Source organism: Zalophus californianus, chromosome 5 (assembly GCF_009762305.2).
Source record: "Zalophus californianus isolate mZalCal1 chromosome 5, mZalCal1.pri.v2, whole genome shotgun sequence".
In the NCBI taxonomy this organism is placed as follows: Eukaryota; Metazoa; Chordata; class Mammalia; order Carnivora; family Otariidae; genus Zalophus; species Zalophus californianus.
In genome coordinates, this window is record NC_045599.1 from 45135968 (window position 1) to 45162870 (window position 26903).

General features: G+C 39.6%; 1 protein-coding gene across 4 annotated transcripts in view; it reads right to left on the minus strand.

Annotated features, from left to right (window-relative positions):
• PDE4D (phosphodiesterase 4D) overlaps window positions 1-26903 on the minus strand; it is a 1508086-nt gene that overhangs the window by 1182784 nt on the left and 298399 nt on the right. For all 4 annotated transcript variants that reach the window (XM_027605099.2, XM_027605113.1, XM_027605114.2 and 1 more), the window contains exon 2: window positions 15657-15711. The gene's annotated coding sequence lies outside the window, so the exon portion shown is untranslated. The remainder of the gene's footprint in view (window positions 1-15656; window positions 15712-26903) is intronic.

The following is a 26903-nucleotide window of genomic DNA, read 5'->3' on the forward strand; positions in this document are numbered from 1 at the left end:
AGAGCATGGGTTAATAAGTCATTAGATGGGGACAACTTGATATTTGCTTGGAAACAAAACCTAATACATACTTTGTGGTATACCTGATACATACGTACGATACCTCGTATCATACCACAATAAATTCCACACATATTCAAGGTATGATTGTGAAAAATGAAGCCATGGAAGTACTAGAATAAAATATTTACACATATTTTATTTCTTTAAGGGTAAGGAAGGTCTGTCTAAACATTATGCATGCCAGACTCTTTGCTAAGCACATAAACTAAGAATATAGTGATTGAACTAGTTTTAAAAATGAAAAAATATGTATCAAAATATTTTAAAATATATATTACAAACTACAAAAATATCACACATATTTTATGGAGTTATACCATGAAGAAGTCTTACAAATCAGTAAGAAAAATAAATATGTCCCAGTAGAAAAGCAAATATACAAAAGATAAACTAAAATTTGAAATTAATATATGGAAAAATCAGCCTCACTAGTAAACAAACAAAATAAGGAGATGCCCTACTTTGTCCCATCAGATGGTACATTAAAATTTAAAAAAATCACACTAAGTGTTGGAACACTCATTTACTGCCAGTGGGAATATAATCAGTACAATATTTCTAGACAGGTATTTAGCAAATATATCAAAAGCCTGATAAACATGCATGCCCTTTGAATCAGCATGAGAAAGAGATCCACAGATGAACATTCAAAGATAATGCTGAAAGCATTGTTCCTAATAGGAAAAAAAATGTGAACAAAGTGAATACCCAACAATAGAGGATTATCTAAATTAAAATTGCTGGAAATATGTAATAGAATATTTATGAGGCTATCAGAAATAACGGTGTAGATGCATATATAAAGATGTTCATGATAAACTGTTAAGGGAAAAGCACAGGTTACCAAACTGCATTTATAGTATAATCCCATTTCTATGCATATACATACACAGAAAATAATCTCAAAGAATATACATCAAAATATAACAGTGTTTAGCTCTAGAATTATGGGAGCTTTTTCTCCTTTTATTCCTGTGCCGAATGTAATCTAATTTTTCTACAGTGAACATGTGCTATTCGTATTATAAAATTAAGTAATAAAAAACTATGTATGGTTATAGCTTTAAGGATAGTTTGGAGCTAAAGGCCAAAGTTGTAGACAGAAAGAGTGATAATGGAATTCCTCAGTCATGACTGGGTTGATGCTTCTAATGAGAAAGATGATGGAGACTATCAGTGACTTGCCTGGAGGTTGTGTATTTCAGATTGTGAACTTGTATGCCCTAGCTGCTTCGAAACATGAAGCGGGCTTTGAAATTCGAGCCTCATTTTGAAAATCAAATATCATATAGAAATTCAAACCTACAGTCATTACAGTTAGTTCTCCTGAGGATTAACAAAGTTAGTGAAAGCAAGGAATCTTAAAAATGATAGGTGACTGACATGTTTATAAAAATGCACAATTTTTTTAACTTGCCAGTTATGATTCCTGAAGTGAGCATTAGTTGACATGCTTCAGATGAGAAGTTTCATTGACTTAACTGTATACAAAAGCACATGCCAAGACATTTTTCTGTAAATTAAAAGAAGAGCGTAACCATATTGTTTAACCTGAACAGGCAGCAAGCCCCCAGGTGCCACATGCCCGCTCTCACAGCCTGAAAGATCCTGGATCATCCCGAGCCTGACCCAGGTCTGCGCCCAGCAACTATCTGATTTCCAATCAAGAGGAATGTATAGAGCTCTATGTTAATGCACATTTAGAAAGAGAGAAAGAAAACAGACCTTGGCTGAGCCGCGGCTTCTTGCCAGATACTGTGTTATTAGCTTATACCTGTTATTCTAAATGTCAGTTCTTCAAAATCTGTGGAGTGGACGGCATTTCCCCCGTTCTGGTTGGGAGAGGATGATAAAACCAGGCCTAAGAAAAATGAGATGATTTTCCCCAAGTGTCACCAGTAACAAGTAGTAGAAGAGAGATTCAAACCCATATCTCTCTGGCTCAAAGCTTTATGCCCCATCCCAAACCAATCTGATTCTGCCATTCTGAGACCACTGGAGCGCAGATGGCTTGGAGGTCAAGCCACAGACTTCTAAGCCAGAATGCCTGGGTTGGAGTCCCAACTCGGCCACTTGCGAGATGTGTGGTCCTGCACGTGCTTCTCCACCTGTGACTCGGTTTCCTCCCCTGTAAAAAGGGGGTGATAGTAGTAGTACCTGCCTCATAAGTTCTAAGAATTAATAAGAGTTAAGAAGTATAAAGGATTAGGGACTTTTCCTGACACATAGGAAGCATCGGTGTGCGGGGTTTGTGTGGTCACTTTGTGCTCCATTTTTGACAGTTGGTCTTCATCTTATTCCCCACCAACCTTCTCTCCCAGCTTTCTCCCTGACAGCTCCTTAAAGACATCAACTCAGATCCCCAGCTCAGCGTATGGGCCCCTGCTGGATACCAGGCCTTTCTGAGATCAGCTCCATGCAGGCTTCAGTCTGCACACACTCCGGTTCTCTTGCTGTGCTCTGCCAGCCTGTGGGGAGCCACCTGTGAGCCTCTGCAGGCCCTTGGCTGTGCCACCTACCACACGTCACCCCTCTTGGAGTACACTGTTCTGCTTGCAAACCAGCACAATGTCCTCCTGTCTCTACCCGTGGCACCTGCCCTTCTTGGAACAGATCCTATTTCCAGATTCTGGCAGCACACAATTTGAAAATTCCCTCAATGTGACCCACAACTGTCCACTAAGCTGAAGCTCGCACTCAGAGGGAGACAACAGAGAAAGTTTCTCAAGCTAGAGGATGTGCGCCCGTTCCAATCTCCAGAATATCCTGAAAAGGTCGTGCAGGGTAGGAACTAGGACTGCACTTCATTTTAAAAACTGGACAAACAGTACATTTCATTCATGCCCATAAGTGAGGTACATCCAAACATGGTACAATTCTATAATAAGAAATTACACTTGAGTGTATGAGACAATGCTTCCTCTACACCCAGAACCTCTCGGCTTCTTTTCTTTCTGCCAAAACACATTCACTGGTGTGGTGCACTGTTGTAAGACTCATCTTGCCAAAAAGAAGGATTTGCAGTGTAACACCTGATTTGAAATCACCTGCAGATCTTTCATCGCTTTGGGTACCTCTAACCTTATATTAGTTAAGTGTTCAGTGTTACCTCACAAGTTCAAATCCATCCCAACTACCTTTAATGCTATAGGCTTCTCCTGCAAGGAAACAGCCAAGTGTTTATGGTAACACAAGGCCATGTGGAAAAAGAAAATAGATGCTTCAAAGGACACATTTCCCAACCTTTAGTAGTACCTTAGAAATGGAACAATGACTTCTTTGGCCTCACCATTTATCCAAGATTTCTTGTGCTTTGTTCTGAAATTTCCAAGCATTAGCATTTTTATTTTGCTTTCTGAAGATGAAGATGTTGTATCTACATTATGCCTTTTACCCAAAGTTCTCAAAATTACTTTATGCAAACATTTCACAATGTGGAAGCTGATATTCAAATTTCAGATATCATGAAAGGGAAGCAAAATCTAACAGTGACTTTTCAAAAATATATCTGTACACAAGATGCATAGAGCTGATATTGGATTGCAATTGGAAGAAACCATGTTCGATAAACCACATTTTGCTCTCTCTCCTCAAATGGTGTCATCATTTCAAGCAGGACTCAATAAATATTCAGAATGAAAAGCCAAGTATTTGTTGAGCATCTCCCAAAGGTGTAACATCTACCCTAGGAAGTATTGAAGGGAGGGGGGAAAAAAGTGTAAGACATAAATCTCTTTAAACACTATCTTGTTCAGAGTACCAGGTGGACACTAGAAACAATTACAGAACACTATAGTCTATAATTAGAGCTTAATACATTGCGTGGGACAGCTAATAAGTTCAAAAGTAATTAAGAAAAATGAGAGAAACTGTTGTAGTCTAGGATCATGAAAAATAAAGTGTACAGTTTTCAAGTAGACCTTTCAAAGTGTTAAGTGCATGGATGAACATTAAAGAAAGGGAATGGCATTCATGCCCAAAAGGACTAGCACAGGGGAAATAGACATGGAGTCACTGAAGATGGGGCAGAAACTAGTAAATAGGTACATAATGGGTAAAGGGTGGCAGGCAAGAAGAAAATCTTCTCTACCAGAACAGAGGGTACGTTACAAGGACTAGAGGGAAATAGCCTGGGATCATTAAGTGGAAAGGAGATTATGTGGGACGTTGGGTGCCATTGGGGCCTGATACAACAGGAAACCAGTGCAGACTCTTAGCAGGTGAAGGACATGGCAGAGCGCTCCTTTAAGAGGTATATTCAGCCAACAGAAGTTAAATTAATGGGAGGTGATCTAATTTATTGGTTTGTTTTCTCACAGAAATCCTTATTTTGTAGCATAAATTGTAAAGATCAGGTCTTCTCTCTTATTATTTCTGAAGGCTTGGGTGATCACAGACACTCGAAATCTCATTTCAAATAGGAACAGAAACACATTAGTTACATTGTTTTTATAAGAATTAAATTAGGTTATGTATGAAAAGTGATTAATATATAGAAATCACTTAGTAAACACCAATTCTTTCCCTAATAAGCCATTTCAATATTTTACAAATATTTAAAGATGAATTACAAATAAGACTCTGATCTTTAGACAAAGCTGTTACATGGAACGTTCCAAATACACAACAATCACACTTTGTATTTCATCATTCGATGGTGTGATCTTATTTTGGTATAACCAACATAAATCTAGAACTACCGCTCATTCCAAATGGTTTCATAAATGAGTAAGTATACTGAATTTGACCCCAAATTTAAATGGGGGAAAGTTAGAATAGTTTCTCTGCTATGTTTATGGAGACTCCAATTAAGAAATAAATATATCGAGATGGGGCTTCCATCCGTTCGTCTGTTCTTTAAAGAAAAGTATTTACCAGGCATCTGCTAAGTGCTAAGCAATGCTCTGGGCATTGGGAATATAGCGGTGAACAAAAAGACCAAATCCGTATGTTCATTTACCTTATATTCTAGAGGAAGAAGACAGATAATGGATTAATGTATAAATAACATACAAGTAACACAAATAAAAAATTAATGATTAAGATATTATGTGCAATGGTGATACATGCAAGGACAAAAACAAAACGTGTATGAAGGGTCAGGAACTGCAATTTTAGACAGAATGCCCCAGAAGAGATTTTCTGAGAAGATAGCATTTGAGTAAAAGCCTGAAGGAGGTGCAAGAGGGAGCCCTCTAAGTATCTGGCAGTACCCTGGTGTGTCTGAGGCTCAGTCAGGGGCTGAGTGAGCCAGGGACTGAAGGGCTGACATGAGCTCAGAGAGGTAACAGTGCTGCAGGACCCATGTAAGGCATACTATGGCAGATCTCTGGGTCTATGGCCCTTGTAAAGCAGGAAGGTACAGCAGGACTGTGGCTGGCCCAGAGAGGACACAGAAGTCATGGAAGAGGCAGACAATGGCACCAAGCTCCAACATGGCAACAACCAGATTTATCCTTCTGGTGCTGCCCAATTTTCAATGGCTGCTTCCAATACCCAGCCTAAGAATCACCTCTCCCATAATATACTAACATGTAGCAATCATGAAGGAGATAATAAAGTAAAAATAAATACAGCGATGGTAGGAATGAACATCATCAATGCATCAGAGTGCATCATCAGCTAGTCACACTACCAGCCACCCTTTGAAAATCACTATACTAGAACTGAGAGGACACTCACTATCCAGCTTACAGGAGGTGCCAACAGGGCAGAAGGTGCCAGCAAGGACAGATGGTGTCTGCAGGAAGCCCACCTCACTGGGGTTAGGCAGCCAGTGATGATCATAAAATAGTGAAGGAAAAGGCAACTTGAGGTTTATAAATTAAAACCAATTTCTGTTCTCCTCCCCTTTCCATCCACTGATGTAAAGCCAGTCTGGCTGGATTCATTTTCACTGACTCCAGGAAGAGAAATCTGTGCTGGAAAACTCCATCTAGAGTCAGATAATCCCGCCAAGAACCATTAGAAAGCCTGTTTTCCCCAAAGCAAAGTATTTTTCTTAATTAGTGTTAATGGCCTGGGCACCTGGTTTGCCCCCTCTTGTGCACTAGAACCCTTATACTTTACGTAATTAATAAGGAAATTCCTAAGGATATGAAGCCTCCCATTTCCCTGTGATGACCCAAGATAATCATACCATTGAAAGATTAAAAACATGGCCATGTCATTGTTTTCTCTCCAGGTAACAATCTGGATTTTAGAAAGGCTTCCTGTTGACAATTTTGGCACTCACCTAAAAAACAAAAACACTAAAATTCTGTCAGCGTTTCAACCTAGCAAACTGCCTGTTGTTGTATATGGTATTATATAAAATAGAGAAACAACCCCGGTTGGTAATGTCCCGGGGTGGGGAAATGTCACTGTTACCTTATGGTGGCAATTCCCTCAATATCATTTTACGGTGGGATTTTTTTTTTTTTCCTACAAAGCAGTTTGGACATAGCATTTATTTCCTGAGATGGGTTTAGAGGTTACTGCACTTAGACTGGCAGATGAGACACAGTGCTAGAAGGCGGGAGGGGAAGAAAGAGGAGAGACAGAAGGACGGAGACAGAAAAAAAAGAAATTGGGGGAGACAGACAGAGGGAGAGAGACAAAAATTGCAGACATAAACTTTAATTATCTTGAACCTAATGAAGTGTTTGCTTTAAGTTGGGAACCTCTTGCAACAATTACCTTCCTGGAGAATTTAATCAGAGCTACTGTAACATGATCAGAAACCTTCCTGAGTAAGTAACTCACTTACTTGTAATTATTTCCTGACTTTTGCAGCTATAAGGTAAAATGCACTCAGAACAAAAGAAAATGCACAGCAGTTCAAATGTACAGCAAGTGCAAGTTTTGAGATTCATACTTAGAAGCCATAAATGTCAATGTAGCTTCTCACTTGTGGAAAATAAGTAATACTGCCGGTTTCCTTAACAACTCCACAAATGTACCCAATCTGATCTGAATTCAACCAGAGTTTTAGTAAAACTGCTAATCGTGACAAGTTACATCAATTTTTAGGGTTTTCCTAAATCCAGTAACTCGGGCAAAGAGAAACAGAACTGAAAAAAGGTAAGGAGAAACCCTCAAGATTTTCATTGACCTCTAAGAAGAGATGTTCCTTGTGTAAAAAAAACAAAGCTTTTTTAAACCTCAATGTTAAAAGATATACAGCCTCATAAAATTATAAAATTAAATTTAAAATCTGAAACAGCAAAGTAACAAAACACATAAAACATTAGGTTCTTAAAACAGGGAAAACGAAAGTGGATACCGTCAGGAAGCCAACTACTCTAGACCTACTCCTCTGACAAGTTAGCAAGACAGTAAAAAGCCTTTCCCTATAAACAGAAGGATCTATACTTGAGAAGAGACCCCCCCCAAAAAAGAGGTAATTAGAAGCTATTTGGTTAAGTGTCCATGAAACCAAAATGACTGTTTCAAAGACCATTTCAAACCTCACTGCAAATACTTCACAGCACAATATCATTTTTATAGGGCTTCTTTGGGGTTATTCTCTTGTTTTGTCTTTCTTTTACAGAAAAACTAGATTACGGCATACGATTTTCTAGGCGACTAGAATGTCGGAAGGATTACAGGGCGGCCTCAGTAACCAAGACCAGTTTCACCTTGGTGTGTCTGCTTCAGATAGTTGCATTTCTAAGGGCCGCTGCTTGGCACAGGTGGGAGGCTGGGCCTCGGCAAGCGGCCCACAGGGAGCAGTGGGGGCGCCACCCACGGCTGGCGGCTGCGCAGGCAGGGCCCGGCAGGCGGCCGTGGGAGGGGCCTTGCGCACCTGCTGCTCTCCTCCAACTCAGTGCTGATTCCCCGACCCTGGGGCCCTGCTAACACCGCACAGGAGCCCTCCCAGCACCAGAAAATCGTGCAGACCAGTAACAAAACTGTCATTCCGGAAACGCTGCACCTGATGTAATTCTCTGCACTCGGGGACCACTCAGTAATAGCCCGCAGATGCCCTGGAGGCAGTTCTCTATCAGCGACACGAAGCCGTATGTGTGGACCTTGATCGCTTCCCTCGAGGCAGGAAGAAGACAGGTCAAGCAGCCTCCATTTTGCAGACAGAACTAATGCACCCAGGAGCCCCGTCACAGCAGACTGGGGACAGATCCAAGGCACATGGCACAGGTCTCTCAGTTGTCCTGAAGGGAAAGCTACTTCCTTTAGAAATCTTGTGTGTATATGTATATACACATACACACACCCATATATGCCACACACAAAGATATAAAACACATATATACATAAGTACATATACATATAAATGTAATTTCCTCATTCCATATTATTATGTTAAACTTTTTTTCCCCAGATTTGCTACCATATACACACTAAAGGGTTGAAAACAGAAAGGAGCACTTTAGAAAAAGAACTAAAAAAATGTACTTATTGTGTAATGTATGTGCTTCCGGCACTCCCACCTACATTTGGCAGGTCATTTTTGTCTAGTTTTTAGACGAGTTATTTGGGTCCTAGTAACATCACCCACCTTGATGGTGCAGCGTTTAATACTAATACTCCAAAAACTAAATGAATATAAATCCTGTAACAATGCCTGAACATTCCTTTATTTAATATATTTAGTAGTCCCTGAAATTATGCTTAGGTTACCCGTGGACTCCATGATTAACTTGACTTCAAGGCATGAAATTTATTTGTGTTTTGGGGATGTCAGAGTGACTGAAACAGGTTCACAAATCCATAAGTTCCCCAAGCATTACTTCTGTCACCATAAACATCATTTTTTAAATGTATGTAAGATAAAATGTATGTAAAAACTATCATGAATTTATAAAACAAATTCATTTTTAAGCGTCATTAAATTCATAGTGACTTTTTGTCATTATATATTTTTCAAGCCACACACTCCAAAAATATAATTACTCTCACATGGAACTGTGGACTGGATTTAATGACTGGCTTCTAACAGAACAGAATAGAATAGAAATGGTTTGTGAATTCTGAGACAAACCCATTCACCTTTCACCCAGGACTGCCAAGTCAGAGACTCTGGTTAATCTGCAAACCTGGTATCCCTTCTCTCTTTCCTGAATACAAAAATCTTAACTTCTGATGATTCTCGGTGGGGGGGGGGGGTTTCATTTGACATGGGGCAGAACATATGCCCTTCCACCAACAGGGGTGGGCATGTAACCCAGACATGACCAATCAGAGATCCAGGAGGCTGCAAGTGACTGGTACAGTAAGAGGCACATGATCCAGGACAGACTAATAAATCTGTACCCTGACACTCAATGTGGGGATCCTGGAAGAGCAAAAGAGTCTCTACTTTGTAGAATGACTGGTAAGCAAGAGATAAGCCTCCTTTCCAGAGTCCATTATTTTTCCTAGTTTCATGGAAAGAGCCTGCCTGACAATGTTGCCAATATAGAGGGTGAGCAAGCAAAGCCAAAAGAGGCGGTGAGAGACACGCTGAGCCGAGTGACACCATTTAAACACCTGTGACTAGATCTGTTCCCACTTGACTTAAAATGATGAGTCAATAAATTCAGTTTTTGCTTAAATTACTTCAAGTTGATTTTCTGTTCCTTGCAAAGAAAGCCCTGCCTAATTTAGAGATAAACAAAATGTTTGTCCTTGAAAAGATCTCATTTAAAAAAATGATGATTGGGGAGCCTGGCTGGCTCCGTCAGAAGAGCATATAACTCTTGATCTCAGGGTTGTGATTTGGAGTCCCACGTTAACTTTTTAAAAAACTGATGATCAAAAATTGAAAAAAAATTTTGATAATCAATATAGCATTTAGCATTTTCACAGTTATCCACATCCTTCTTCCTTAGCTTTTCTCCTTTCTTGGTCACCATAATGCCACACTCTCTTAGTCCTTCTCCTAACCAACACTGGGGCCATTCCTTCTTTGTTTCCCCAGCTGTCCCTCAAGGGCGCATGCTCTGTGTTTCTGTTCTCAGCTGCTTCTCTTCTCTCCATTTTCCCTCCTTTGGTTTCATCCGGGGGCTAGTTTCCTATTACTTGCCTTGTTGCTGTTGGCAAACAGGTAAGAAAATGCGGTGTCCCTGTGTGGACTCAATGACACCATGGCATCTGAAGATGTGTGGCAGTGACAGGTGTGGCAAACTCCTATGTCCAAAAGTACAGCCACAATGTGTACTCTTGAACTCCAAAGGCTCAGCAGCAGTCTCCTGCTACCTCATCAGACCTCTTGCACTGTCTGGCTTTGGGAGTCATTTCTGGAAGCCCACCTCTCCAGGCCTTCCAGTGCTTTCGCAGTTCTAGAAAACGCTAGATGGAGTATTTGCCACCCGACTTCTCTAGAGTTCTTCCCGCTGACAACAGGATAAAATGTGAAACTTTCTCCACAGCCAATAAGACCATGAGCTCTACAGCCACTACTGTCCAGGGTAGCTTTATCTCCTGCCAGTTTCCTCTTGACACTTTGACACACTGACAGGTCCGTCCTCCCTCAGCCTCTGTCAATAGCAAATGTTCCTCTCTTTTCCTGCATCTCCCCCTCCCCCTTGATTGCCTGGCAAATGTCCTGGCAGCATTCAGAGACTCCTCCAGAGAGAGTAGGCACCTGTTTGGAGGCACCACAGGACCTGATGCTTGACACTTTAGAATTATCAGGTTACTAGATTATAATTTTTGTTTTCATGTTTATCTTTCCACTCTAACTGAAATTCATTGAGGGCACAGAGAGTGAACTTTTCTAGGTTTCCCCAAGCCTATCAAAGTATATAACACTTAAATGAACAGAATGGGAATTAAATCTTCCCTCAATTTATGAAACGTTACAGAGGCTTAAATCCATTTTCCTTCAGCTCCATCTCCTGGGAGAAATGATAAGATCTGAAATAAAATGTTTCTGCTTTGAAAAGGCAGTACATACCCATGAAGACTTTATTAGTATCACTCCTTACCTAGCTTCAGGAGTGCTCTCCAACACCACCCACCATCACTGTCATCATGCCAACACAAGGAAACTTCAGCTATTTCTTCACATCCACATAACCTCCATTCTAGTCCATAACCCAGTCCACACGTCCATTCTCTCCCTTAAATTCACAGAAAGGCAACAGACTACTTGGACAATCTCTCTCGTCTCTTATCCTCAATGCTTTACATTTTATAGGCTTATGTAACTTAGAGAATTCCTTCTTTGAATGGAAGTACCCCACACGTGTTACCTCAGAGTAAGGTGATGGGCAGAGACCTCTTCATCACCTTAATAACAATGAATTGAGTGTAACTACCAGACAGCATTTAATGAGGCCATTCTTCTCCGTACTTGGAGAAGAGTTCAAGCTTATTTGTTAAGTGCCAAAGTGCAAACCGGGGGGCCTGAAAGAGTGACATCAGCAGGGAGGCTACACTATCACCATCGATTATGGGTGTTTTAACCACGGCGCATGGCCCTTCAGTACCTAGACAGAAGACAGCTGCCTTTGCTGATCCATAATACAAACTTAGAAGGAAGAAAACACCACATCACAAACAGCTGGACTTCACAGAAGACATTTAAAACTCAAAGGCTTTGAGGAAGAAAGAAAACGTCTGAAGCAAAATCTCTAAGCTGCAGACGTCCTCAAGGCCAGCAACACTTAAATTTCCATCCTCTGAAATGGGAACAAAGCCATCACCAGGGGCAGGCACTGCTGTAGAATCTGAACTTGCACTCTCCTCCACGCCACTCTCAGCACCGTCTCCTGTTTGCCAAGACTGACTCAACATTGCTACCAAAACAACAACAATGACAACAACAACAACAACAGCAGGAGCAAATCCTTGCCTCCAGACTTTAATTTCTAAGGTGGGCTAACCGCATTCCTCAGTTATGGCTGACGGAAGGAGAGCAGTGTCACTCAGTCCTGTGTGGTGGTTCCCATGACTCATTTGGTGACCAAGTCTGGAGGTGACAGAATTTAACATCACCCTTTTTAATTTCAGTTACAAATGCCATTTGGGGACATCTGATTCCTGGTACACACACAGCAAGGACACAAAAGGAAAAGAAAAACAAAAAAGCAAACCAGAAAATCCTCCCATTAGGCTGAAGAGATAAGGAATTTTAGAGCAGAGGTGAAGGTTCCTTGCAACTCTCCCTATGAGTTATTCTTATAGCTATTTATGAGGATATTATTTTTGTTTCCTCTACAAATTGTATGACCTCCAAGAAATTAATTTAATATATGGGTCTACCTTCACCACAACCCTCAAACAAATCAGAACTGCAAAAGTTAATTGGGAAGCAATTATTTTTGTTTTTATAATAAGGGCTCTTTATTTTGCAAGGTAAATAAGTTTTCTTCAAATTACAAGTTTCCCTACTGAGTTAAAATAGGAGGTAAGAAGAGTCTTATTAAACCTAAATTGGGGGGAATGTATCTTCTATCTAGTTCTTAAAATGTGGCCCCTGGACAAGTAACAACAGCACAACACCAGGAACTTGTTAGAAATGCCAATTTGGGGCCCATCCCAGACCTATGGAATCATACACTCATGAAGGTAGGGCCCAGCAATCGGTAGCTTAGTAAACCTTCCAAGGGATCCTGATGCACATGAAAGTTTGAAAACCATAGATCCCCCAAAATATTTTATGGATGGAATATGGATTGACGAGAGAATGAATGACCTAAGAAGTGTTTATTGCTACAAATATTCCAGGTGGCAATGGTCAAAAGCAACCATGTTGTTTATCTTCCACATTTATCAATGATTTAAATGCTATTGCTATCGCCCTAAAAATTCTACACCCGTGTTGGAAAAACTTTGGAAAGGAGAGGGGCTAAGCAGCGAATGACTAAAACAATGTATTCGGGGGATGAAAACTTGGGAGGTTCTGAGCCCCCTATTTTAACATGAGGAGACTCTCTCTGGACCAGCAGAAAGAATGAAAGCAGAGCTCTGTTCTGACCTGTGTAATCTAGAGATCCACAGGTGACCTTGAAAATCCTTGAAAACCACTTCCAAATAAGAGCCTAGAACAGCAACTTAGATCCCTGACTTTGCTTAGGCCTGCCATGATCCTCTCTACAGCTTCAGTTCTAAGAGCAGAAGAAAAAAGTTCTTGAGATTCCCATATTCATACTTCAACAAATAAGCATTGTACTAGGTACTTTCAAGTAACTCTCTGATGAAGGCTTGCAACAACCAACTCTTGTAAGTCAGGCATTTTTACTCCCTTTGTAGTATATATCCACTATTTGTGTCTGCCCAGCACCTCATCTCTCTTCTCTTGGCAATAGAATAACTTCTTTGTGTGAACCATTCCCTTCTTGACTTCATCCTGGGGTTAATAATAATGGTTTTTCCCTCCTCTTTGTTCACATAGGTAGACAGATGACTCAGGACTACCCAGAATCTTTCACTATGATTATTATATACCTAAGTAAATGGGACAGAAAGACACTTTTATTTCCTTTTGAGATGCTCAGCTGGAGAACTGTAAGCCTGGAGGTACCAGCTGCCATGTTTCCTACTACATAAAACCTGTCTACTGTCAGTGAGAAAGAGGCCAACACAGAGGAGAAAAAAGCAGAGATAAGAATGTTATGGTGATGACGGGCCCCTAAGGTCTCATATATATAGAAGTCATATATATACACACACACACATATACGAATATAAATATATATATATGAATATAAATACAAACATATATATATATGAATATAAGTACAAACAACAATGGTTTAGGTAACTATTCTGATTCTAGGATCTACCTTCCATCCAGATCAGCTTTTCCTCCTTGAGCTAGCTTATCTTCTGCCACTTGCAACTGAGAGTCTTGACTAAGATAACACATTATGAATGACAAAAAAGACTTAAAGGATTAAGAATATTGCCTAAAGTTCCTACTTAGTCATTGGAAAGATAGGACACCTAGCTCTTCATAAAATCCAAAATATGTTCCACTATGCCACAGTTATATTTAAAAACAAGCCCAAGGTTTGTCTAGTTGAATACATTTTGTGGAAACTGAGTTTTCAAATCACATATGAAAACAGAACACAGGGGCACCTGGGTGGCTCAGTTGGTGAAGCGTAAGACTCCTGATTTTGGCTCAGGTCATGATCTCAGGGTGGTGCGATCAAGCCCCCCATTGGGCTCCACTCTCAGCAGGGAGTCTGCTTGAGATTCTCTCTCCCTCTGCCCCTCCTTCTGCTCATGCCCGCTTTCTCTCTTTCCGTCTCAAATAAATAAATAAATCTTAAAAAACACACACACATACACACACACAAAAAGCAAGAACCATAGAAGAAATAGTGATCATTTAGACTTCATTAAAATTAAGAACTTCCATTCATCAAAAGAAAGCATATTCACATATTTATCAGAATACATAAACATAAGGTAGTAACAAAAAGATAATAGCTAAAATACTTGAACAGGATTTCATAAAGGAGGCTTCAAAAAGGGCAATATGTATATGAAGAGGTACTCAACATCATTATTCATCAGGAAAATGAATACTAAAACTATAATGACATACTACCACACATTCACCAGAGTGGCTAAAATTAAAAACACTCACAATACAACATATTGGCACAAATGCAGAGGAATGACGGCTCTCATCATACACTGCTGGTAGGAAGGAAAACTGGCACTACCTCTTTGGAAAAACATTTGGCAGCAAGGACTAAAGCTAAATTATTCCTACCTTATGAACATGCAAGCCTAATTCCAGTTCTACCTACCAAAAAAAGAATGAGTACATATGGCCATCAAAAAACCAGCAGACATCCTGTGAATTGTGTAAGACTGTTGAATCACAGACCTGTACCTCTGAAGCAAATAATACATTAATCGAAGGGGGAGTCAAACCATGAGAGACTATGGACTCTGAGAAACAAACTGAGGATTCTAGAGGGGAGGGGGATGGGTTAGCCTGGTGATGGGTATTAAAGAGGGCACGTTCTGCATGGAGCACTGGGTGTTATACGCAAACAATAAATCATGGAACACTACATCAAAAACTCATGATGTAATGTATGGTGATTAACATAATAAAAAAAACAGCAGACATCCATAATATCTGAAAAATGAAAATAAAGCAAATAACCATTAAGAGGAGAATAATATATCCAAAACATCAACTACTACACAGCAAAAAACAGGCAAAACCAAGCTATGGCGAGAGAAGCAAGAATGGTGGTAATGACTACATGGAGGAAAATTAACTGGGTAGAAAAGGAATTGGCAAGAGGGACAGTTTTTAAACCTTGCTTTCTATCTTAGACCTGGCAGTGGTCGTACAAGTGTATACATATTTAAAAAATCAATGAGCTGTACACTGAAGATTTATGTATTTTCCTCTCTATGATACCTCATTTAAGGAGAAAAAAATGAACAAAATGCTACAAACATACCCTAATTCTCTATGGCTTATCATTTTTAAAGTTATCTTTGAAGGCTCAAAAACATAGAAGCCCAAAAGGAAATAGAATTGAGATCATTTCTAATGGAGTATCTGTGTTAACAGAAGTTCACATTTCTGCCTAGGTAAGTTATGTAACACAACAGAATCTAGAAAGTATTTACATATTTCAGGGTTGTTTGGGGACAGGGTGTGATAAAGTGATGAGGAGAAATAATTTACTCACTGTTAAATCACCTTTCTTGATCCACAAACTCACCCCAAGTTGAATGTCTCTGCTCCTTGAAAACAGGGGAAAACACAAGTCATCTCATTCAGCCTCATCAACCCTGTGAACTATAGATACCGGGCAAACTCTGTTTTGAGGAGTACTGTGTTATTAAATTACTATTTAATTTTATAAATATATCCACCTCTTCCAAAAGCACCCTCAAATAATTATATTTTCTCTGTATTTTCAAATTACCTTAGAATAATCCATAAATGACAGAGCATTAATAAAAGAATATACAGGAGCCTTGTTATTTCTAGCTAATCATTAAAGTACAATAAACATGACAAAAAGCATGTCTAGACAAATATACACATGCACAAATATTATCCAATCTCTTTCCAAACCTCCTGCATGCTGACCTTATCAACCCAATTAGATGGTTTCCTATTTCCAAAGCAAAGTTAAAAGCCGTAAACATATCATTAAGAAAAATGGGCAAAGGTTAGCTTCCTGCAGAATTGTTCTTAAAATGACTGTATGATTTTTGTCAATTTGTTTGGAGAAGTGACAACTGCTACTGGAATCATCTGTTTTATGCTGTTCTCACGGACATAATCTAGCAACCACTGTTGAATATAACATTATAGAACTGGAAGGGGCCATAGGAGTAATTGAATTCTTCTTCCTCATTCAGAAAGTGAGAAAAACGATGGTCTGAGAGCTTTAATTACATGCCTGAATCAGATATTTGAGGTATACCATAGTTTCCTTACAGATAAAATTTAGAAATCAGTCTGAGCTCTGAAAGCTAAATGCAAAAAATATATATTCCACCAAGGAAATTTTAGTTTACAAATTCTGAGGAACCTACCATTTCTAGTCCATCTCCACTGATATATTGGCAAGATCCTTGAGTTTTACCTCTTGAAACAGACCAGTGACTCTAAACCTCAAAAATAATGAGGGTCTAAACTAAAGCAGGGGTGCTGAAAATAGCAAGGAAAGGATAGTTTTTTAAATAAGAGTAATGGATCAGGGTGACTCCTGAGTTCCCTGGTTGATGGGCTATTATGATGGTCTTCGATCTCACTTCCCACCTACATCCACTGATTTTTCTAAATGATTCCTCAGGCTGATCTTCCTGAAGCACAGGTTTTAGCTTCCAGGACAAAGCTCCTGGCCTATTTTAACTGAGTTCCCTAGAAACAGATACTGACACTAGGAGTCATGCGTAAGTCACTTATTAGAGTTTCTAGGAAATAGAAAAACTTCCTTGGGAAGGAAGCAGTGTGTAGGTTTCTGTTCTGCCACAAACTCATCTTGTCCTGAATGGTAAAAAGTTTGCAGACAAGCTACTTTGAGTGCACTGGTAGAAATCACCCCACAGAACTGTCCTGACCAAGGGAGAGGAAGCTGCATTATTTATATCCCATCATCACCAATCAGTGCTTAAGGACTTGCCCCCCGTGGTGTGGAGTGAAACCGCCTAGGCGCTTTTGCAGATCTTGGCGAGGAGAGGGAGGAGCTCTGGCAGCCTGAGAGCAGCCCATCTGCCAGGAAACACCCACCAGTGCTGCCTATTTGCTGGAGTCATGCAACACCAGTGCACGTAAGAGGCACGGGACTCCAAGGTAACAAAGGAAGAACAAGGTAGCAAGGGGGGAAAACACAAGTCATCTCATCCAGCCTCATCAACCCTGTGAAGGTAACAAGGGAAGAACACGAACACCGTCTGCTCAATTGCCTGGAAAGTCCACACTTTCTCCTACAGCATGGTGCCTGCTACATCTGGTCTCCATCTTTTCACTTTTATCTCTAATTACATCCTATCCCAGTCCACCTCCCTCTGCTACTGGTGGTTTTCAATTTTACTGACACACAGGAATCACCTGTGGAGTTTTTGGTTTTGTTTTTGTTTTTTAAACTACTGATGCCTGAATTTTATACCCTATCTATCCTAAGTTTATTAGTTGAGTAAGGCCTAGAGGGTGGGACTTTTAAATTCTCTCCCTCAGGTGATTCTCTCATGCAGCCAAGATTGAGAACCAGTACTCTAAGCTTTTATATCAAACTGCTTGCAATTCCAGAAGTTTGGCATTGATCAGCTTTGCTTACCCCGCTCTGAACCCCACAGAAATGACCTTTCCCCGTCTTTGCCTTCAGAAACACAATATTCATTTAAAATGTTATTCCTTCTTTAAGGCTCAACTAAACTGCCATTTTCTCAGTTCTAATGGTTAATAAACACATGCCCAAGGCATTCAGTATACTCAGCACCTAACCAAAGTGAAGGGAATGTCCTTTTATATATTGCAGATGTATACGATAATTTAAACCCCCCAAAAAGTAATATGGATATATGAATCATATGCTTTGATCTAGAACATTTCCGAAATCCTAGGACAAAGAAATAATACTAAACATTAATGAAAAAACCTTTATGTACAACTCCACTTCATTCCTTCAGTGAGGAGAAACCACCGAAATGTTCATCATGAACAGAACAGTTACATAAATCATGCCGTAGTCCAACTGAAAATATACTCCAAAAGAGTTTTCAGCAATCTAGGAAACTGGGGGGTGCTTGGGCGGCTCAGTCAGTTAAGCATCTGACTCTTGATTTTGACTCAGGTCATGATCTCGGGGTTGTGAGATTGAGCCCTGCATCAGGCTTTGCCCTCAGTAGGGAGTCTGTTTCTCTCTCTTTCTGTCTCTCTCCCTCTGCCCCTCCCCCACTCATGCTCTCTCTCTAATTCTCAAATAAATAAATCTTAAAAAAAATAATAATCTAGGGTGCCTGGGTAGCTCAGTTGGTTAAGTGACTGCCTTCGGCTCAGGTCATGATCCTGGAGCCCCGGGATCGAGTCCCACGTCGGGCTCCCTGCTCAGCAGGGAGTCTGCTTCTCCCTCTGACCCTCTTCCCTCTCGTGCTCTCTCTCATTCTCTCTCTCTCAAATAAATAAAATCTTAAAAAAAAAATAATAATCTAGAGAACTGTTTATACTGTGACCAACCAACCACACACACATACATGCAGTTTATAAAATTGCAAATACAAAAAAATTCTTATTTTTCAAAAGTGCGTTTAAAAAGATGGACAAATAAAAAATAAATTAATCAACAATTATTCTGAATGATGGGATTATAAATCCAAAAAATAAGATATCGTTAAAATCATCCTACAATTACTATGTTTTGACTTATTAAAAAAATTAAGACTACATGCTTTAATATTTCCTCTGAGAATTAATTTCTCTCTCACCATTTATAACGTATCACTAATGTATATCTCTCTGTGGCCCTTGGATTACACCTTGTATTTTTTTATTGGGATATAATTTACATAAAAATCTTCAGAACATAAACGTGCTGTTGAATTGGTTTTGACAAATTTGTTTTGACAAACAATTCCCAAAATGGGTTTTGACAAATTGCCCCAGAAAGCTTCCTGGTAGGCATCCCATGCTCAATTTGCCCCACCCCTGTGAGAAGCAACCAGTGATCTGATTTATATCAACCCAGAGAGTTGTGCCTATTCTAGAATTGCATATAAATGGCATCAAAGACTATGTATCTTTCCTCAGAATACTATTTTAGAGATTTATTAATATCACTGCATTTATTAGTAGTTAGTTCCCTTTTATTGGTGAGTCATATCCACTATGTGAATATACCACAGTCTGTTTAGCCAGACTCCTGTTGATGAACATCTGGGTTGTTCCAGTTTGGCTATTATAAATAAAATTAAACTACTATGAACATTCTTGTATAAGGTTTGTATGGAGATTTGCTTATACTTCTCTGAGATAAATATCTATGTTTTAGTCAGCCTCCAAAATGGCACCTAATGATCCTCACTTCCTGTATCCATGCTTTTGCATGGTGGCACCGTTACCACACACAAACACAAACACACACACACATCACCCTGAATAGGACTCAATTATGTAATCAGTAGGGTACTGGGGAAAAAAATTAAAGAGTGTCCTTTAAGGTTACAACATAAAAGCTGCTACCTTCCTCTCTCTAGGATCATTCACTCTGGGGGACACCAGCTGCCAGGAGGACACTCAAGAAGGGATATGGCAGAATACACATGGCAAGGATCTGAGGTCTCTTGCCAACTGCCACCCTCAACTTGTCAGTCATGGGAGTATGCCATCTTTGAAGCAGAACCTCCAGCCCCAGTCCAGCTTTCAAGTGACTGTGGCCCTGGCCAACACATTAACTGAAACTTCATGTGATATCTTGTGGCCAAACCACCTAGCTAAGTGTGTCCCTGAATTTCTGACTCCCAGAGACTATATGAGATAATAAATGTTTACTGTTGTTCTAAGCCATTTTGGTCTGGGAATCTATAATCCATAATGCAGATAACTACTACAATCTAGGAGTGGAATTGGTGGATTATAGGGTACATGTATGTTCAATGTTTTAAGGGATACTAAAAATTTCCCAAGGTAGTTGTCCCATTTTATACTCCCATAGTTACAAATTGTTCATTTTCACCAACACTTGGTATCATCAGTCTTTTTTACTTTAGCATTCTAGTAGGTGTATAGCCACATTTCATTGGGATTTTAATTTAGATTTCAGTGGTGACTAATGATATTCAGCATTTCATGTGCTTACTGTGTGCCTGATATTTTATGTAGTATTTACACTCTTTTCACAAGACTGTAAAAAACACCTACCATGGAGTTTGATACTAATCAGGGATTAATAAATGCTTGATTAAAAAGTTAATAAACAAATGAACAGATTTTTCCCTTCAAAACTTATGAATAGAAGTAACCCTGAGCTCTTTCAAACATAGGACTTATAAAATGCACATTATAACCTATAGTTTAGTTATGGTGATAGAAATTTATAATGAGATGTTAAAAGTTTCTCTTCCTTTCATTTTCTAGGAGAAAATATGTCGTACTTCCCCTTTCTTATTTATTAGGATTTTTACTTGGCATTGCACTGAAAGTCTTACAGTATAGGATGGGAATAGAGTAACCCTCTTAGGCAGAACATGGAGGCAACAGTGAGATATGAGTTAAATTAGCAAAATCAACACAAAGTAAATTAAATCTAAGGTCTGAGGAGATAATCTTAGAAGACGTAATGTTAACAAAGCCAAAAACATGCAAGCCTTGAGCATAACCTAATTAACAGTGTAAACATATCTACAGACTCAACTTACCATTAATGGTGGAATGGTCACATTAGAAAGAGATAAAAGGTAACTAGGGAGCCAGAATTTCCTATAATTTATTTAGTATGTAGAGGAGAGAACAATATTGAATGAGGAGCAGGGCACAGCACAAGAATTCTAATCACTAAAGAGGTGTTCTCTATTGTGGGGCAGAGGTGAATCATCAGGTCTGTTTATCATGGCCTAGATGACAGAAATTCTCCTTTTACCTTTGTTCAGACCCCATGATAACCAAACAGCCTGATGACTACTTCAGCTTCCCACAAGGGTACACACTGGAGCAGACCTGAGGACTTGGATCCCAACACAAGAAGCAGTTCCCACTGTAAAAGAATAAACGGACCCAGGAAGAGATGAGCTAATCAGATAATGATGACATTCTAACTGGGTTACCAGTAGTACATTACATATTTAATTAATACGGCAGATAATGATTTCACAAGAAACAAACTTATTTGTACTAAAAAAAAAAATTTTCATTTTTCTATTACTGTACTTAATTCCTATCTTAAACTCCATTTTTCTAGTGGCTAATAACCAACTTAGTCACTTCAAGGTATAGTTCAGTCAAATGATGGGTTCCTCTGTCATAGGAAGATTTTCCCACTGAAATCAAGGCTCCCCACCTTCCCCTCCCCTCATCTTTGCTTGTAGCAACTGAGATTTAGAGAATGGATGGCTGGCAGAGCCGCCATGTTGTAGAACTCCAAATCAAGGCAGTATTAAAGTTTCTTCTCCATCAACATTTGTCCACACTAATGTCCACTACTAATGAGCAAATAAGTGGGGTTTTCCTGTCAGTATTTAGGAACAGATGTTCCTCTCTGTGAGGTCTTTTGAGGGAAAGGATTTCATAATCATCTCCACACAAATTAGCCTATGAATTCCTCTCTGACCAAATGGCTTCTTCAGATCAAAATTAGACAACTCTCTCTACCAACTTCTACACAATTCTGAGGGCAGCTGAAGAGCTGTGTACTGGTAATCTATTGTGGTAGAGAAAACCACCCAAAACTTACAACAATAATTTTACTATGTTCATGACCTGTAGCTCAGATCTTCATGGGCTGGGCTGGGTGTTTCTTCTGCCTCCCCTGGGAACACTTGGTGGTATCTGGCTGGTAGCTAGGCTGGTTTGGAAGTCCAAGACAGTTTCACTCACATGCCTATTGTCCTGGTGGGGATGGATGGTTGGCTGAGCTTAGCTGGTCCCTGCTCCCCATCCAGGCAGTCCTAGGTAGGCTCTCCAGCAGGGTGGTCACACTTCTTCCATGACAGCTGGCTTTCCCCTAAGGCAGCATTCTAAGAGAGCCAAGTGAAAGCTGCTCAACTTGTTAACTAGCTTGAAAGTCACAGAAGCTCACTTCTATTGCATTCTAGGGGGCGGCTAAGCCACTAGACCAACCTTCATTTGAAGGGAGGAGAATTAGATTCTGCCTCTCAATGGGAAGAAGAAATGACTTTATGGCCCTCTTTAATCTGGCTTGGAAACAGCAACTTTTTCAAACCACTGATGGTGTCGTAAGAAACTCAGTAAGGTTAACTCAAATTCTCTTGGCCTACATTATCACCTCATGCCATGCTATATACTATCATCCCTACTCAAATTGTGTCAAACATTCCCAGGATGTTATGTAATTCCCACCTGGGAAGCAAAGCACAGGTACTCACTGTTCTTGGAGCCCCAAATCATTTTGGGCTTTTATCACCACCTCTTGGAGATTCAGCTGTGGAATATGCTGCAGGGCAGGGAGCTTTTTTCCTCAAAGACCAACACCCACATTTACTCCATCTTCCCCAGGCCTTCTGTTCTGCCCAAGCCAGGAGGATACTCATCTTTACCCAGCAACCACAACAAACAGGACTTGCCTGAATAAATTTTCTTGTGTGCCTAGAATTTAGGCCAGGGCTTTAGAAGTCAAAACTCAAAGGCTATTAATATATATATATTTTTTCCTTCCATGGTCTACTGGAGATTTTCTTCTGAGGCAGGGAGACCAAAATCTAGATCAGAAGTAGAGAGGACTACAGGTAAAAGGGACTGCAGGGAAAAAAAAAAAAAAATCATCTCACGACTTGCCTCAAAATAATTATTCTGTCACTTTTATAAATGAGGCTTTTACATTAGTCACCCATGAGTTTGTTCAATTCCTTCTCTCAAAGACCGTGAGCTGATTAAATCTAAGAGCAATGATACAAATCAATTACTGGACCTGCAAAGCTGAGAACCCAACTTATTTCATTGAATTCCAACAAGGGCACTCACTCTCTGGGGCTCTAATTCAGATATACTAGTAATTAAAAGCTACCTTTCATTTCTTTGGTACCTAACACTGTACTAGGTGCTTTATCCATTTTATTTTATTAACTACAATAAAAACCCTATGAGGTAGATCAATTATTACATCTATTTTATAGATAAAGAGACTGTGACAGAGGGATCAAACAACTTAGAGAAGGTCCCACAGTGACGGGTACTCTAACCTACATCACCAGGCTTACAGTTCAGACTCTCAACTACTGGGACACCGGTGCTTTCATGCTTGTTTTATAACTGCAACAAAATGCAATTTAATTATTGCAACTACTTTCTGACAAAACTTCCTTTTGGTTACAATGAATTCCGGCTACAGTCATGCATATTGAGGTTTAATTTTAAACATCTTATTTGCCAAAATCCTCTTGTAGCACATCAGCCAGGAATTTTAATGAATCAGTATATGGATATGAAAGTTTAACAGATCTAGAAAAAAAACAACAGATAATAATAGTAAATCCAGAAAATGTAATAGAATATATAAAGGCAAAACAGCCTTAAGATTCTCTTCTCCCTCTCCCTCTGCCCCTCCACCCCCCCCACCAAATCACACATGTATGCATGCTCTCTCTCAAAAGTAAAAAAATAACAACATATAGATTGACTATTATGACTTCACTTTTTATTGACATGAATAGTTCTTTAAAGTGACTGTGTTAAGAAATCTTTCTTTGTATCCCTGTCAATCTGGTGACAGCAAAGTTAATTTGTTAATCCCCAGTTGCAGACTATAAAAAGTAGATTTCAAGAGAGTAGAACTATAATAGTAAAGTAACAGTGAATCATGCATTCCAAATCACAGCTGCTCAAATAAATAAAATATGGTGCCCCAGAAAACCCAAAGGAAAAAAAAAAGACCAGTTGGGATCAACCCTTACAAAAATGTGAGCTTTAATGCACTGTCTTGACTCCAAATAGTTTTATAAATGTAGAAAAGACATCTTAAAATACAGTTGTTTACTTTTTCAATTGAGAAAAGTTCTTCTTTCAAGTGCACCTTAAACAATCCTTTTTTACACTGCAAGGAAATCATATACAGACAAAACCTACACAGATGCCAATAGCTAGAACAAAACAGGCTGGAACCAGAAGAAATCAGGCTGAAAGAGCTCCCCAAAGCTCGGACATAACTTCAATATTGGTACAGGTTGGAGTTCTACTTTAATATTCCCCCAAACTCCCTTCATCACCAATGCCATCTGACACCCCTCAATCCTTAGCTGTCCTCCCTGAACCTATGTAAACTGTGTTAAACTGATTGATTCCAACATCACCACCCAAGACAGTAAGCTTGAAGATAGCTGTCTGTGTTGTAATAACTTCCAATCAGTCTTTGCACTGACCACCTATTGTGATCACCGGACACAAAAAGGGAAAAATATACAAATATATACATACGTAGATACACACAAGTATGTACATTTTTCATAACCACATCATCACAGCTAAACACTTGAACTTGCAAAGTTTCAATAGCAAAATATATATATATATACACACACATATATACATACACACACACATTTGTACAATCAGAATTAAAGATTTCTGATAGAAAAGTCTCCCATCTATGCTAATAAACCATCAGTTATTAAATGAAATAATAATATATAAGTGGATATGGTTAATATATAGTTGATACTTGGTAACTGTTAGTTCCTTTTCCATTTCAGTTATGCAGAAAGTATAAATATCTAAAGACTAGGAATAGGTGAAGAGGAATAGTAAAAGTCTTTCACACAATACCAAAGATACACCTTTCATGAGGTGAGGGAATTGATTTTGTTGATTGATGGATCCTTGGCACCTGGCCATAGTGGCATTCAATAACTACATGCTGATGATTGTGTGATAGGAAGGAGGGAGGGGAGTGAAAAAGGAAGGAGTTGGGGAGGGAGAAAGTCTGGCTAATGAACTGTGTGGCTCATACGGTAATATTCTTTCACAAGATCAGTGGTTCTGATTCAAAAGCTAAGAAATCACTTCTTCCCCTGAAATACAAATGTATTCACTCTAGCTCTGTAGGAGAGTGGTTAAGCTCATGGGCTGGAGTCAGTCTGGAGTTCAGTTCAAAGCCCATTCCATCCCTTTGACTTGTGTGATCTTGTTCAGGGGCCTTACCCTCCCTAAGCTTCAGTTTTCTCACCTGAAAAATAGTTACAGTAAGTAATGCACAGCATTTAGTATCTGTTGTGGACTCAATTACGTCCCTTAATATTCTTAGGTTGAAGCCTCAATCCTCAATGTGAATGTATTTAGAAATAGGACTTTTAAAGGGTATTTAAGGTTAAATGAGTTCATACCGGTAGGTCTCTCATCCATACAACTGGTGCCCTCATAAGAAGAAGAAGAGGCACCAGGAATGCACGGGAACAGAGGAAAGGCCACGTGAGGAGGAAGCCATCTAAAAACCAGGAAGAGGGGCTTCAGTGGAAAGTAACCACGCCAACACCTTGAAATTAGACTTACAGCCTCCAGAACTAGGAGAAAATATCTGTTGTTTAAGGCACCCAGTCTGTGGTATTTTCTTATGGCAGACCGACTAATACAGTATTTCATAAAGCTGTGTGAGCACTGGACTAGAAAATAAATGTAAGAAGTGTCATGTCTGAGGTGCCTGGGTGGCTCAGTCAGTTAAGCGGCTGCCTTCAGCTTAGGTCATGATCCCAGGACCCTGGGATCGAGCCCAATATTGGGCTCCCTGCTCAGTGGGGAGCCTGCTTCTCCCTCTTCTTCTGGCACGCCCCCTGTGCTAGTGCTCTCTCTGTGTCAAATAAATAAATAAAATCTTTAACAACAACAACAAAAAATAAGTGTCATGCCTAACACACAGGTGCTGCCTATAAAACCCAACTAAAATTGTTGGTAGACAATTCTCCGTAAGTCTTCCACATTTCTGCACATCTTCTTAGCAGAGACTCTGAAAGCTTTAGGTCAGATGTATATTTTCAAAGATGTTTGTAGAGCCAAGAGTCTTAGAAAAGAGAGAGAAAAACAGTGTTTTCATCTGGAGCAGAGGGAAGTTCTGCCTATTGCCCAATATAATACTGATAATGTTTCACTCTAGGACAAATGTTGGTCAGGTTTGCTGCAGCCTATTAAAAAAGATTCAGGTTCCCTAAGCTCAGAGTTCCTTGACTGAGATGCAGACGTACTGTGTGTGTGCAGCATCCAACGTGGCTGCTCCACTTTGCCTCCAAAAAACGTGGGGGGAAAGGGTAAAGGGTAAATGACACCAACTTAAAGCTCACATTGCTTACAATGTCATGAGTCATCATGGCCTTTGTCTCTGACCCAGGAGTCTCATGTCTTCTGGTAGCATTACTGAAACTATGTCAAGCTAACATCTTAGCTTATAAGTAAGGCACAACTCAGATTCTTCATGGTTCTTGACAACTATTATTACCCTTATCATTATTATTACCCTTATTCCTATTATTTAGGAAATAAGAGCATAAAACAAAAAAATTTAAATACAACCTCAGAAAGGGTAGCCACTTCTGAATTAGAGGCTTACTAGCTAAGGAAATTACCAAAGAGAAAGGGTATGTCCTCCTTAAAACAATCCTTTCAGTTGTGCTCCTATACTCTCTCTTCTCCCCATTATCTCTTCTCTCTGATCCCTCCAAAACTTCACCTCATACTATAAGCACCTTCTAGCTCTTTCTCACTCATAGCCACACCTTTTTAGAGTTGAAATTCTGGGTGCCTGGGTGGTGCAGTCGATTAAGCATCCAAC